This window comes from Caretta caretta, chromosome 7, assembly GCF_965140235.1.
Source record: "Caretta caretta isolate rCarCar2 chromosome 7, rCarCar1.hap1, whole genome shotgun sequence".
NCBI classification, from domain to species: Eukaryota; Metazoa; Chordata; order Testudines; family Cheloniidae; genus Caretta; species Caretta caretta.
This window is the reverse complement of record NC_134212.1, coordinates 72,086,099-72,098,544: the sequence shown is the minus strand read 5'-3', so window position 1 is coordinate 72,098,544 and position 12,446 is coordinate 72,086,099.

Below are 12,446 nucleotides of genomic sequence, written 5' to 3'. Positions count from 1 at the left end.
TTTTTTCAGAGAATCATGTCACTTGCTTAGAGATGAAAACGAATGGGGTTAAACATTAGAGTTACTGGTTATTACTATGAAAATAATTTCTTCAGACCCATAAATGTGCATTGTGATTTTTAAAAAGTAAGTCAACCTCCTTGCCCCAAACAGATCACAGTCCAAGATACATGTATTACATTTAATTGTATTAGACACATTCATTCAACAAACTACAAAACAATGACAAAACTGAAATTAACATATGTGCCAATGAACCAGAATATTCAAACAGCTGATTTACATTTCTGACCTCTGAGATTAATGACATTTGGCACCTGCCTATCTCTGTTGAAAGCCAATTCTGTAGTTCCTGAGCATGGAGATACAGAGCCTATATTACAATGAGAATATTAAAACACCAAGCAGAAATGTAAATGTAAGAAATGATGGAACCCATCTAATGTCTGAACTGGGGACCACAGTACTTATAGTTAACTGCAAACGAGCCCTGCCAGTCAGGTTTGAGTGCACTTTCTGTTGTCCTTATTTTTCAATCCCTTGGTATCATTCTATTCCACCCTTTCAAAATGTGCTTTTGTTTATGTGCCATGAAACACTAAATTCAAGAGTGCTTCAGAAAGGACAGGGTTAAATAATTAATGTTAAGGGGTTTTCTGAATATTGCTCATCAACCAAATAATGCCATTCTCCTAGAGATAAGGCATCTGCATTTTGGAACTTGATCCAAAGCCCAGTGAAGTCAGTGAAGAGCTTCCCGCTGGCTTTGTATCAGGCCCTTAATGAATACTTCAAATTGACCTGTTTGCCCCTGTGTTGTGGTTCTCAGCTCCTGCTCAAAAGGGGGAGCTCTCTCTCACATGGGAGAAATTCAGCTCTCTGGAAAGGACCAGCAGAAATTCTAAACACACCCATGTAAGACTTAAAGTGTTGCCTTGGTGGGCTTCATCCAGATCCTCTGCATAGAGGCAAATTTCAGCACCCAGACATCTGTCTAAAATTGTGATCCGTTTGCAGATCTAAAATAAATCATTTCCAGAAACGTGGATTTAGGGAAAAAAACTGAATGACTACACGGAAAAACAAACAGTCCCTCCCCAGCACAGGTTTTTGTGCCACAATGATGTCACACAGAGTGGTAGTGTGGAAGGCTTCTAGCCAGATCTGTTCGCTCTACCACTTGTTGGGAGAGATCCACTAATGGAATGGAGGGCTGACGTGTAACTGTGGAAATCTTGAAGACCAATGACAGTCCACTTCACAGAAAGGCTTTAGCACCCCAGCTGGAGAGTTTTAACCGTATGCAAAGGAGAGGTGAGAACTCTATGAATGGATGAACATTAGTGACTGAAAAGCAAATACACTCCTGATTCCCCCACAGAGGGCCCCAAACGAAGTAAAAACATTATGAGATGTGGCAGCAGCCAGACTGCCATGGACCACAGGCCTTTTACACGCTGCTGAAGCTGCTCACTTTAACTCTGAGGAAGCGGTCCTGTTTTCCGAGGCAGCATGGGTTTTTTTTTTAAGGGATTACATGGTCTGCAGTGGTGTCTCTTTAGTTGGCCAGCAATGTCTGTAAAACACAGATGGAAAGGACAGAGAGAAGGGAGGCAATGTTTAACTACAAGCATACAGAAATGTGTACATTTTTAGCAACAGAACACATTGAAGCCTTTACCTTGTCTCAGAAAATTCAGTCTTTGGATACCAACCTGCTTCATTAGAATGATTGACACCAGAGTCTGATCCACAGTCTGCTGAAGTCAGCTGAAAGTCTCCCATTGACTTGAACAGGCTTTGGATCAGGCCCTGACAGCCTACTATTAAGAACATCAGTGATCTGAAAATATCCCATTACTTTATATACACTAGACGCCAAAAGAAGAAGGATTGGCTATTTTAGGGGATTGATAATAGAATGCAAAGTCTTTCACCATTTGGCTGATGGAAGTGACTAATTCCCAATGGACAGATGTCCCATCATTGAAACTGCCATTGTATTTGTCACTGTTGTTGGCCGTCTCCGCAGAAAGGCAAAGGACTGGATGAGCATAGGGACAAAACTACCCTCTCACTCTAACCCATGACTCACAGCAAATGAACTGGTGCATGCTGGCTTACCCCCACCTCGCACTCTAGCCCACTTAGAATGAACTATCTGGTGGACAATATTGCATGTTCTGTACTTTCCATCATTTTTATTGCCTCAGTTTTGGTATTAGAACTATATTTAGGCAATCAGGATCTTTGTTAAAATTTAATCTGAAACTGGTTGCTTATTTTCCCCCTAAAGTCATACTTACTATTTGGATCCCCAGATCTGGTTGCCTGACGTTTCAGGCTATGTCTACACTAAGGCCATTGCAGACATAATCCCAGAGTAACTGTATAGATACAATGTACACTGCAATAGAAGAAGATTTTCTGCTAGGATAGAAACACTATTAGCTCCCTGAATGACACTAGCTATGCTGACAGGCGCACTCTTATGTCGGCATAGCTGTGTCTACGCTGGGGTTTTTGCTGGCATAGCTATGTCAGTCCAGGAGGTGGTTTATTTCACACCTCTAACTGACATAGCTATGCTGGTAGTTTTAAGCATAGACCAAACCTCAGATGAGTATGACTTGAGCTGGGGAAAAAGCAACAGGAGTCAATGAATGCTTAAGGAACAACTACCTTGTTTGTGTTCAAAATGTCTTTAAAAGTTTTAAAAAATCATTCGTACTTAAAGAGAAAGCAGCAGGTAAGCCTATGACACAAGATCTACCATTACGCCAGTATTCAATATCAACACAAAAGAGATGGGCCTGGGCTGGGAAGTTCAGATCCGGAATCATATTTGAATGCTGGTCTGACCAATTTTGACAAGACTGAGCACTAAAGTTTGTCTCTAGATCAGGATCAGAGTGGGTTCAGATCTGGTGGTTTTGTATAGGTGAACCTATAATTAAGAGGCACACTTTGAGCACTAGAGAAAGGGGAGCTACTGATAATTATTTATTAATTATTTGTACAACAGCAGCAGCAGGCGGCCCATTTTGCTGGGAATTGAGCAAAGCCATACTCTGAAGAGATTACAATCTGACTATGTAGCAAAAGACAACAGAAAGATACAGACAGACAGACAGACTGGGGAGCCACGAGGGAACAGTGAGAGTTAAACAATGCAAGAAGCAGAGGTCACAGCACACCAGCTGTCAGTCTAACCATCAATGAGTTTTTGTAGGCATCATGGCAGAGGAGGAATTTAAGGACAATGTGGTGGCTTTGTAGATTTTTATGAGGAGCTCTTTCCATGGACCTCTTTTTCCCAGCAGAGCCCTCTCCAGTGATCCATGAAACCTATGGGTATTTGCACATGGAAGAATTTGTAAAGGGGCACACTGAAAAGGCCCTCACCTGAGGGACATTCTACTCCATTAGCACCTCCAAAAACCAATCAGAAAAAGCAAATGACTGTTTTACAAATGGAGTTTGAAATACTTGTCAGATCTTCACACCCTAGAAGATTTCTCAGACATATTAACAAAGACTGGAGATTTCAGTTCAGTGCTCTGGAGACATAGTAGATTCAACCAGAATAAAGCATCCATTCCCGCCTATCCCAACCAGCAGCAAAGAATGAACTCTTCCTCTCTTTGACCTACATTGAAAAGGAGAATAACAATGCCAAGTGTGTTCAGGCTTGCCTAGGAACGCACTGGCAATGCTGCAGGGCGTAACTGCATCAGTATCCAGAAAAATCCTCTGGCTCTATTCCACACAATAATTAAACCATATTCTGAGAGAATCACATCTTCACGCTATGCAGATAAGATGGAACTGGCACAATCCCCAGTTTGCCAAGTCAATAAAAACAATCATATTCCTCTGGTCACAGGAATGATCCTGTCAGGTGCTTAGTGTTCTTGGCTTACATTGTACAATCTAGTGTACACAACCTCTCACTGGATCAAGCTCAAGCCACTATGTGAAATAAGCCTTCCATTTGAAAGTATCAGTCACATTCACTGATTAAAAGAAAACTCCAGAGGAATACAACATATGAGGACTTCTAGCTAGCTCATCTAAATACAAAGAAGAGTAAAAGTACTTAAAGAAAAAAATTAATATAAAAATGAAAATTAGCACACACAGAATGCAACTATAGTAATAAATTGATGATGATAGGACTGAAAGATCAGCCCCTCATAGGAAATTAAGAGAAATCAGATTATTGTAGGTAGGTCAAGTTCTATACTTAAACAAAAAAGGATTAATTTAACCAAAGTTAAACCTTAACAAAACCTTTAACAAAAGATTAAGCCTAAATAAACAAATTAACCTTAACAAAAGGTAAATTTAAGAAATTTAAACAAAAGGGTAATTTCAAAATTAATTTGAAAAAAAAATTAAAATTAAAAACTTTATTCTGCAATATTTACTCTAGCCCTTTATATATGTAATGATTTCTAAAGACTACAGAGACTGATCTGCAAAGACCTATGCATGTATTTCACCTATGTTAACGAGACCACTGACATGCAGAAAAGCAAGCAGGGAGTATTCTCAGGAGCAGGGTCTTATTTTGGGTCAACCACCACCATTCACCAACTAGTAAAATGGAGACAAGTGTTTTGAAAAGCAGCTTTGAAACTGTATTTCTTCTTTAGGAAATATTTCTTTAGCTGCCAAACGTATCGTTAACTAGAACTAGGAAAATACATCAATACACGCTTTGCGTGTTCGCATTTTGTGAACATCCCAACAAGTGAGCTGACTGGCAAGAATGGGCAGGTAATACAGGAAATTTTAAACAAATAAAAGAGAATGCACAAAGTGAATGCTTAGTTGCAGATGTGAATACTTACACTGAGATCCTAACTGAGGCTATGGCTACACCTGGAGCGGGGGGTGTGATTCCCAGCTCAAGTAGTCATAGTTGGGCAAGCTCTCATTGAGCAAGTGCACTAAACATTGCAGTGTCACCACAACAGCATGGCAGTAGTGAGTGGCAGCATGGGCTACCCACCCCATGTATACCCAACACCTGCTATCATGGCTTCTCTATTATTTTTAGCATGCCAGCTCTATGACAGCGAGTGCGTGGGACTTGTGTTTGCACTCAAGCTGGGAATCCCACCCCTAGCTCCAAAAGTAAGATGTAGCTTCTGACAATAAACACCAATACCCTCAAAAATACCATAGAGCTATGGTCAAGCTTTTAAAAAATGACTGGTGATTTTGGGTGCTCAACTAGAGACACCTTAAAGTAGCCTGATTCGCTGTGGGTGAGTGGCCAGTATTTTTCATTTTTGAAAATCTTGGTCTCTGCATCTTACTGACCAACACAGCTTAAATTGTGAATACTTTCATGTATTGCTCATGCTAAACAGTGTTCCTTTCCTGTTTCCCTATGAAGTGAGCTGTAGCTCACGAAAGCTCATGCTCAAATAAATTGGTTAGTCTCTAAGGTGCCACAAGTACTCCTTTTCTTTTTGCGAATACAGACTAACACGGCTGTTCCTCTGAAACGTGCTTCCAGTGTGTCACAGCAGGAAATGAATCTTATTAGAAACAGTTCAGTTCCATCTGAATATGAGCGCGCTCCTGCCCACACAATTCTTAAACTTTTCTGCTAAGGCTGAGTTGGATATTTGTGAGCTGCAGGGTGTGGGGCAAGCTGAACAGAAACAAAATAAAAGTTGTATTTGATTTACAGAGATGTGCTTTATTTAATCTATAATAAAATATGCCCTGAGAATGCCGTGGACATCTAAGGGGGACCTGAGCAGACAAAGGACAAGAGAAGGACCATGCAAACCACAGAATGACCTAATTGCTATTGTGCGTTCTCTTTTTTTCTTATTTATAAGAAACACCGATGTCAGAAAAATCTTACACCTGCCCTCAAAACAATAGCAACACTTTTTGCATAGCAGGTACTGATAGATGGTCATTACACATTAAAACAGGAGTGAATTAGCCTTCTCTGATTGTTTTATTCTGTGGCCTAAAGTGGTTTCACTTCTACTCACTCTTGTGCTGTGCAGACAGGTATAATAGCCAAATAGCACTGTGCAGCTTGGTGCTCAGATATCAGTGGGTAGGGGGCAATATATGAACCTCAGTGGAATAAAACAACAGTCATCTTCTCCTCAGCCTGCTCCTTTTTGGGGGGGGAAGGGATAGCTCAGTGGTTTGAGCATTGGCCTGCTAAACTGAGGATTGTGAGTTCAATCCTTAAGGGGACCATTTAGGGATCTGGGGCAAAAATTGGGGATTGGTCCTGCTTTGAGCAGGGGGTTGGACTAGATGATCTTCTGAGGTCCCTTCCAACCCTGATATTCTATGATTCCTCTCATATATATATATATATTTATTTCCTTTACACACCCACTCTTTTAAAACTTGTGCCCAAGCTCAAGACTCCAACATATTATGACAGGAGTTAGGAGGGAGATGGGGAGAAAAGGCTAAAAGCTTGATAAAGGACCATGTATGGAAGAAAGAAAGGTGAACTACTCATGGTGATATTGTGATGGATCCAAATTCCTGTAGAACACTGAAGGTTTGAGGATAGCTGATTATACTGAGAAGAGCACACACATCTCATACCAGTAATACTAAAGTTTTCTGTTGTTCCTCTTTCTATTGAACTAATACTAACACTTAAAACTTATCTAGCAATTAGCATCTTCAAGTGGAGGCAGTGTTATCCACTGGATATGGCACAGGACTGAAAATCAGAAGACATGGCTTTTATTCACAGCTCAGCCTCTGATTTATTGCATGCTACTGGCAAGTCACTTAACCTTTCTGTGCCACATTTTCCCTGTTTGTACAGCGAGGCTAATACTGCTTACTTGCCTTTGTGAAAGTGCTGTCAGATTTACAGATAAAAAACACTATGGTGCTAGATATTATGATTAATTTATAAATACCAAGAAATTAATCTACCTAAAACTCAGATATATTATTATTACCTTTGCGAATTTTTGGACTCCGTCTGCAGCAGTGTTTTCGACTGTACCGACCTAAGGGTGAAAAACAACATGTTGCCAAAGGATATAGAGAATATAATAAACGTGTGTATGTCTGAATATAATCTATAGATACTGATGTTATTTCATTTATAGAAAATCTGAGCAAAGATAGCTGGAGCTTTACTGCAAAGCAGAACACATAGTAAAAGGATCATCAAAAGCAATGCTTCAGTGTAGAACTTGATCACCAGCAGGAAATAGGAATGGAGTTTGCTGCTCACCCGTCATTGCTAGTTGATTCAATTGGTAAATCACAAAGATTTTCTCTCTCTCTCTCTCTCTGAAATGTCAGATGCTGGCAGTCAATACAGTCAATGCATGACAAACTGCTTTAGGCAAGTTTCAGAGTAGCAGCCGTGTTAGTCTGAAAAGGAGTACTTGTGGCACATTAGAGTCTTTGACTGGGAGTAGATGTGTCATTACACAAAGTAAAACTATTTCTCCATGTTTATTCCCCCCCCCCCCATACTGTTCCTCACATGTTCTTGTCAACTGCTGGAAATGGCCCACCATGATTATCACTACAAAAGGTTCCTCCCCTGCCCCCGCTCTCCTGCTGGTAATAGCTCACCTTACCTGATCACTCTCCTTACAGTGTGTATGGTAACACCCATTGTTTCATGTTCTCTGTGTATATAAAATCTCCCCACTGTATTTTCCACTGCATGTATCCGATGAAATGAGCTGTAGCTCACGAAAGCTTATGCTCAGATAAATTTGTTAGTCTCTAAGGTGCCACAAGTACTCCTTTTCTTTTTGCTTTAGGCAAAGAAATGATAGATTTGCAATGCACATTGGGGAGTAGGGAGAACTGCTTTGACGAGACCTAGCCATTTAAACCTTGGTTTTTCCTTGATCACTAGATCTGAACTGTGCATACTGAGCTCTTGTACAATAAGATTTGTTTTTAATACAGTATGCTTCATTTAAATCCATTACAGAGAGGCAGTCACAAGGTGCAAAGTGGATGACCTTGTAGGACAGGAAGTGAATCTGAGGACTGGAGGGTGAGAGAGGAGAGTTTGAGATAGGTGAAGCATCAGCAGGAGATGCCATGTCTACACACAATGTTATAACATTATAACATTTGCTCTTGCAGTAAAGTGGTCTTGGGCTAGAGGAGTTCTGTGACCACACTAATTATTGGGGAGGGCTTGCCCACTCTTGTGCAGTCCACAGTGTGAACTAATCAGAAAATATATGATTATAATAGTGTTCACATGAAAGTATTGCCAAATAGGTGTTTGTTCTCTGGGAAACACAACAATAGGTTACCTATCTGATGAAAGTTTTAAACTATCATACTAGACACTGTGCAACAGAGAGCAAGACAGATTAGCTCTGCAGTGCAGAGCTAACAGTATAAAACAAAATGGAAAGCTCTGGTGTAAGACCAAATTCTTCAGGTCTAACTCCTTCTCAAAGTTAATTGCTCATCTCAGAGTACCAGGTGTTGGTAGTTTTAGAGATTGTGAAATCAGCCTAAAAATAGCAAAATATGTACTTTAAGTTGAAAAATGAAAGACTAGGAAAAAATAAAAGCATCACGGATATGGTTAGTAGGAGGTTACTGTACCTTCTGTGGAGAAAACACTGAGGCACAGGATCAAGACAGACAGCAAGCCAAAGAGCGTGAAGAGCTTCATTCTTCCAGCTAGTCAGGCAGTTTCTTTGAAGGGAGACTGAAGCAATGTTTTTGGTCTGCTTTCAGATATAAACTGGTGCTTTTATAAGGTATACTAAAGGAAGAATGCTGTGTTCATAATGGGTGGAGATTTGGCCTTTGTATTTCCCTTCAGGCTACAGAAAGAACCAGCCCTTCCCAAGCTAAGAAATGACTGGCTGCCAAGAAGTCCCATTTGTATTAGAGATTGGCCCAATGTACAACACTGGGATTCTGGATTTTGAGCACAGAGCATTCAGGGGTGTTTGCATTCAGGGTTTCAGCTTTGGACCCTTCTTTTGTTGGGACTGTACCAGCTTTGTTGAACAACATTGCATAAGGTTTGATGTACGCTTTGAGAATTGTCTGGGTGAGCTATGGATGAAAGGTATCAAGAGGTGATTGGTACTGAAAAAACTTTAAAAAAAATCACCCCGGTGTTTACATCAAAATTATTGTCTATAGTGCTGTCAACTCAACAAAATAATAAGACTTCTGATCAAACAGCATATCTTTGGGTTTATTATTAACTTCTTGATTGTTATCATATCTGCAAATACACCTGAGATAAAGATATCCATCAAACTCCATACAGAATCAAGGTCCAGAAGGCATGTACCGAGAATGTCTTTTCTAGTTTTAAGTAGGGATGAGCTGTGGAGCCGCATTCAGCTTGAGATCAGGTGGGGATTCGGGTCCTATGGCAGCAAAATCTCAAACATTATCCTTGAAAATTTTATCCTTCAAATGGTAGACATTTCATGAGACTAGCTCTTCTTGTGAGGTTTCAGCTGCATTAGAATCTGAAGTAGAACATAGACTCCTTCAGGACTTGGATCTGCTTGCAAAGGAAACTAGAGTGGACAGTTCCAATCCAGGGACTCTGACGTCTCTTCCCATACACACATGTTGAAATTCAAAGGGTTCAGAATCCAAATTCTGGATTTGACCTATCTCCAGTGTTCAGGTGTAACAGTTTCAAATCTGACTACCTATTTATATGCATTTTACAGCTTGCTATTTGAACGAATGTGGAAGCATGTTGATTAGTGTATCTTGATATATCTAGAAAATCTGATGATTGACATTGCTTGATACTGAGATTTGCCAGAGCTGCCATCACCTCCAACAAAAATTTAAAAAATAACAGCACTTACTACACATAGCACTGTTATTTTCAAAGTGCATTACAAATATTCATGCCTCAACAATGGGGCAAATTAGACAGCCAAAACTCTACTGGTTCAGCCTGCTGCAAACTCTTCAGTTTGCATCACTGCTAAAGCCTTTCATGATGTAAGTCTTTCTACAGTTCAGTTAATGATGTTGAGAAAGAAGAACCGGACAGCAGAGGCTTGATGTTGCTTAACATTATATTCTCAGCCTGTCCACTGATAGCACAAGGGTACACATATAAACTTTGTTCCTGCACTGCTCTCTTTGGGAGTCTTGCTACCGATTTTAACAATCATAGGTTCATCCCTATAGTACTTAGATCATTGGATCATGGTGGAACAAGCAAAGTCCGTGGCTTTTTGCAGCTCATCTTTTACTTCATAGTTCACAATTCTCAGTTCTGGCTCTCTTCTCTAGGAATTCACTTCCTTTCAAAGGACAAACCCAAACCAAAAACCAACCCACTAACCCCATTAGTCAAATAGGTTTTTTTGTTTTCTTTAAAGTGCATTATAAATGACAAAAGCAATACTATTACATTTAAACCATCAGGCGGTACTGTAGGAGGTACTCTTGATTGGAAATGTCTTCACAGTTGGTTTCAGCTACACCAACAGAAATGTGGAATAACTCCATTGACTTCTGTGAGTTGTTCTGGATTAAAGCTAATCTGAGAGCAGAAGTTAGCTCATATTTTAGAAAACTGCATTAAATCAAATGGTTTAAGAGTTGAATCTCTTCAATTTAACTTTCCCAAAATAACCCTTTCAATCACATCAGCATATTTATGCTTTATCTGCCTGGTATAATGTAGTTCTGTTGACTTCAATTAATAAAAATTATACATTTTGAAAAATCCCAGCAATAACTTTAAACTTGCTCTGGCTAGCAGAGATTAAAAAGGATATTTTTGTTTGATGTCTCTTGGAAGGTATACATACCAGGGTGACCTTATAACAACTGATAGGGAGACTATTTTCTAATGGTCTTTCACTCTTAGAATCCATAACCTATATAGGAAAGAAAAAGAAATACTGAAGTGGTTTAATGCTGAAGGTCTTATCAGCACGAGTTTGGGGTGGCTGCATGACTTATGATTAGAGTTGGGTGAACTTTTTTGGCACATAGCAAATTCACCGAAAAGTGTGTGTTTGGGGGGCACTGAATCTATTCGTGAACATGAGTTGAATTCAAGCAAATAGTTTCAGTGGAAAAAACGAAAACAAAAATTTCAGAAATGTTCACGTGGTTTGTTTCAAAAATGTCAAAATGAACCTTTTCAATATTTTGTTGTGAATCAGCATTGTCTGATCAGATGAAATGCAGATTCAAAACAACATTTTCAAAATGAAACTCTGATTTGAATTGACATTCAAAACATTGTTTGACCTGAACAAAATTTTGGTTTTTCATTTAGGCAAAAAAACCCCACAAAAACAAACAAAGAAATTCAGTTTCAGCTTCAAACTGATTTGTGTGCGTGCACGCATTTGTTTGTTCAGATGCACTTCTGATCAGCAAAGTATTTCAAAAGAGTGTCCATTCAACCTTTATGCAGCACAGTCACTCAGGACCCAATTCAGGAAAGCACTTGCTTAACAACAGCATGGTTAACTGCTTTCCTGAAAAGGAATGTTTTTCTGAACCCAAAGTAAAAAAAGCTGAAGTTTTAGATTTTCTAGAAAGCAACATTGAGTAAGTGACATTGCCATCAATATTATGGGAATCCTTTCTTATTGCTAAATCCTCTCAGAATTAAAGAGTCAAGAAAGAAGAAAATTAAGGACCTTTAGATTCAATATGCAAATTTTCAAAAAATTTTCATTCCTTCTGGTGATCAAAGTGAGCTTTGTAATATTGATAATGAGGCAAAATATGTGCTTTTTTCTCCTTCAACAAAGGCATGATGATCATGGTGAGAAAGCAGGGACATTTGACGTCCCAACTATGTTAAAATCAAGCTCGGCATTCATCTCCTGCAATTAGCTCCCTGCGGGTCAAATTAAAACAAAACCAGAGGAAAGCAATAGGCAATTCTGCTGTAGTTGCAATGGAGCATGTTTGTCATAATCTGCAGCTTCTGGAGATCACGTATAAAGATCTCTCAATAAACTGGATACGCCAAAACGTTGTAGTGACAAAAGAGCAAATAGTCTTGGCTTTTTTCACCAGGAAAAAAATACCAAAGATATAAAAATCATAAAGATCAGGGAAATCACTGGGCATCTGATCCTATTTCTTCTGAGGTCAGCCAAAATTTTGATATTTACTTAAATGGGGACAGAATTAGGTACTGGGAAGAGAGGCGTATTTCTCTGTTGCATTCTATCAAACCAAGTTGAGATGATTTCCTGAAGCAGATATTTAATGAAGTAGGAAATATAGGGCATTTTTCATCTAATTCAAACTCTTATCTCCTCTTTTCTCTCTCCTGTGAAAATTACAGGCTAAGCTCATGAATAAATGTGGATTTTGCAAAACACTGGGAGACTTGGGATTTCCAAGCAGTAAAAAACAACATGGAGGAGGGAGTAATATTAGCAGCAATGGGTACTTTTAGGATGCCTATGATAGAC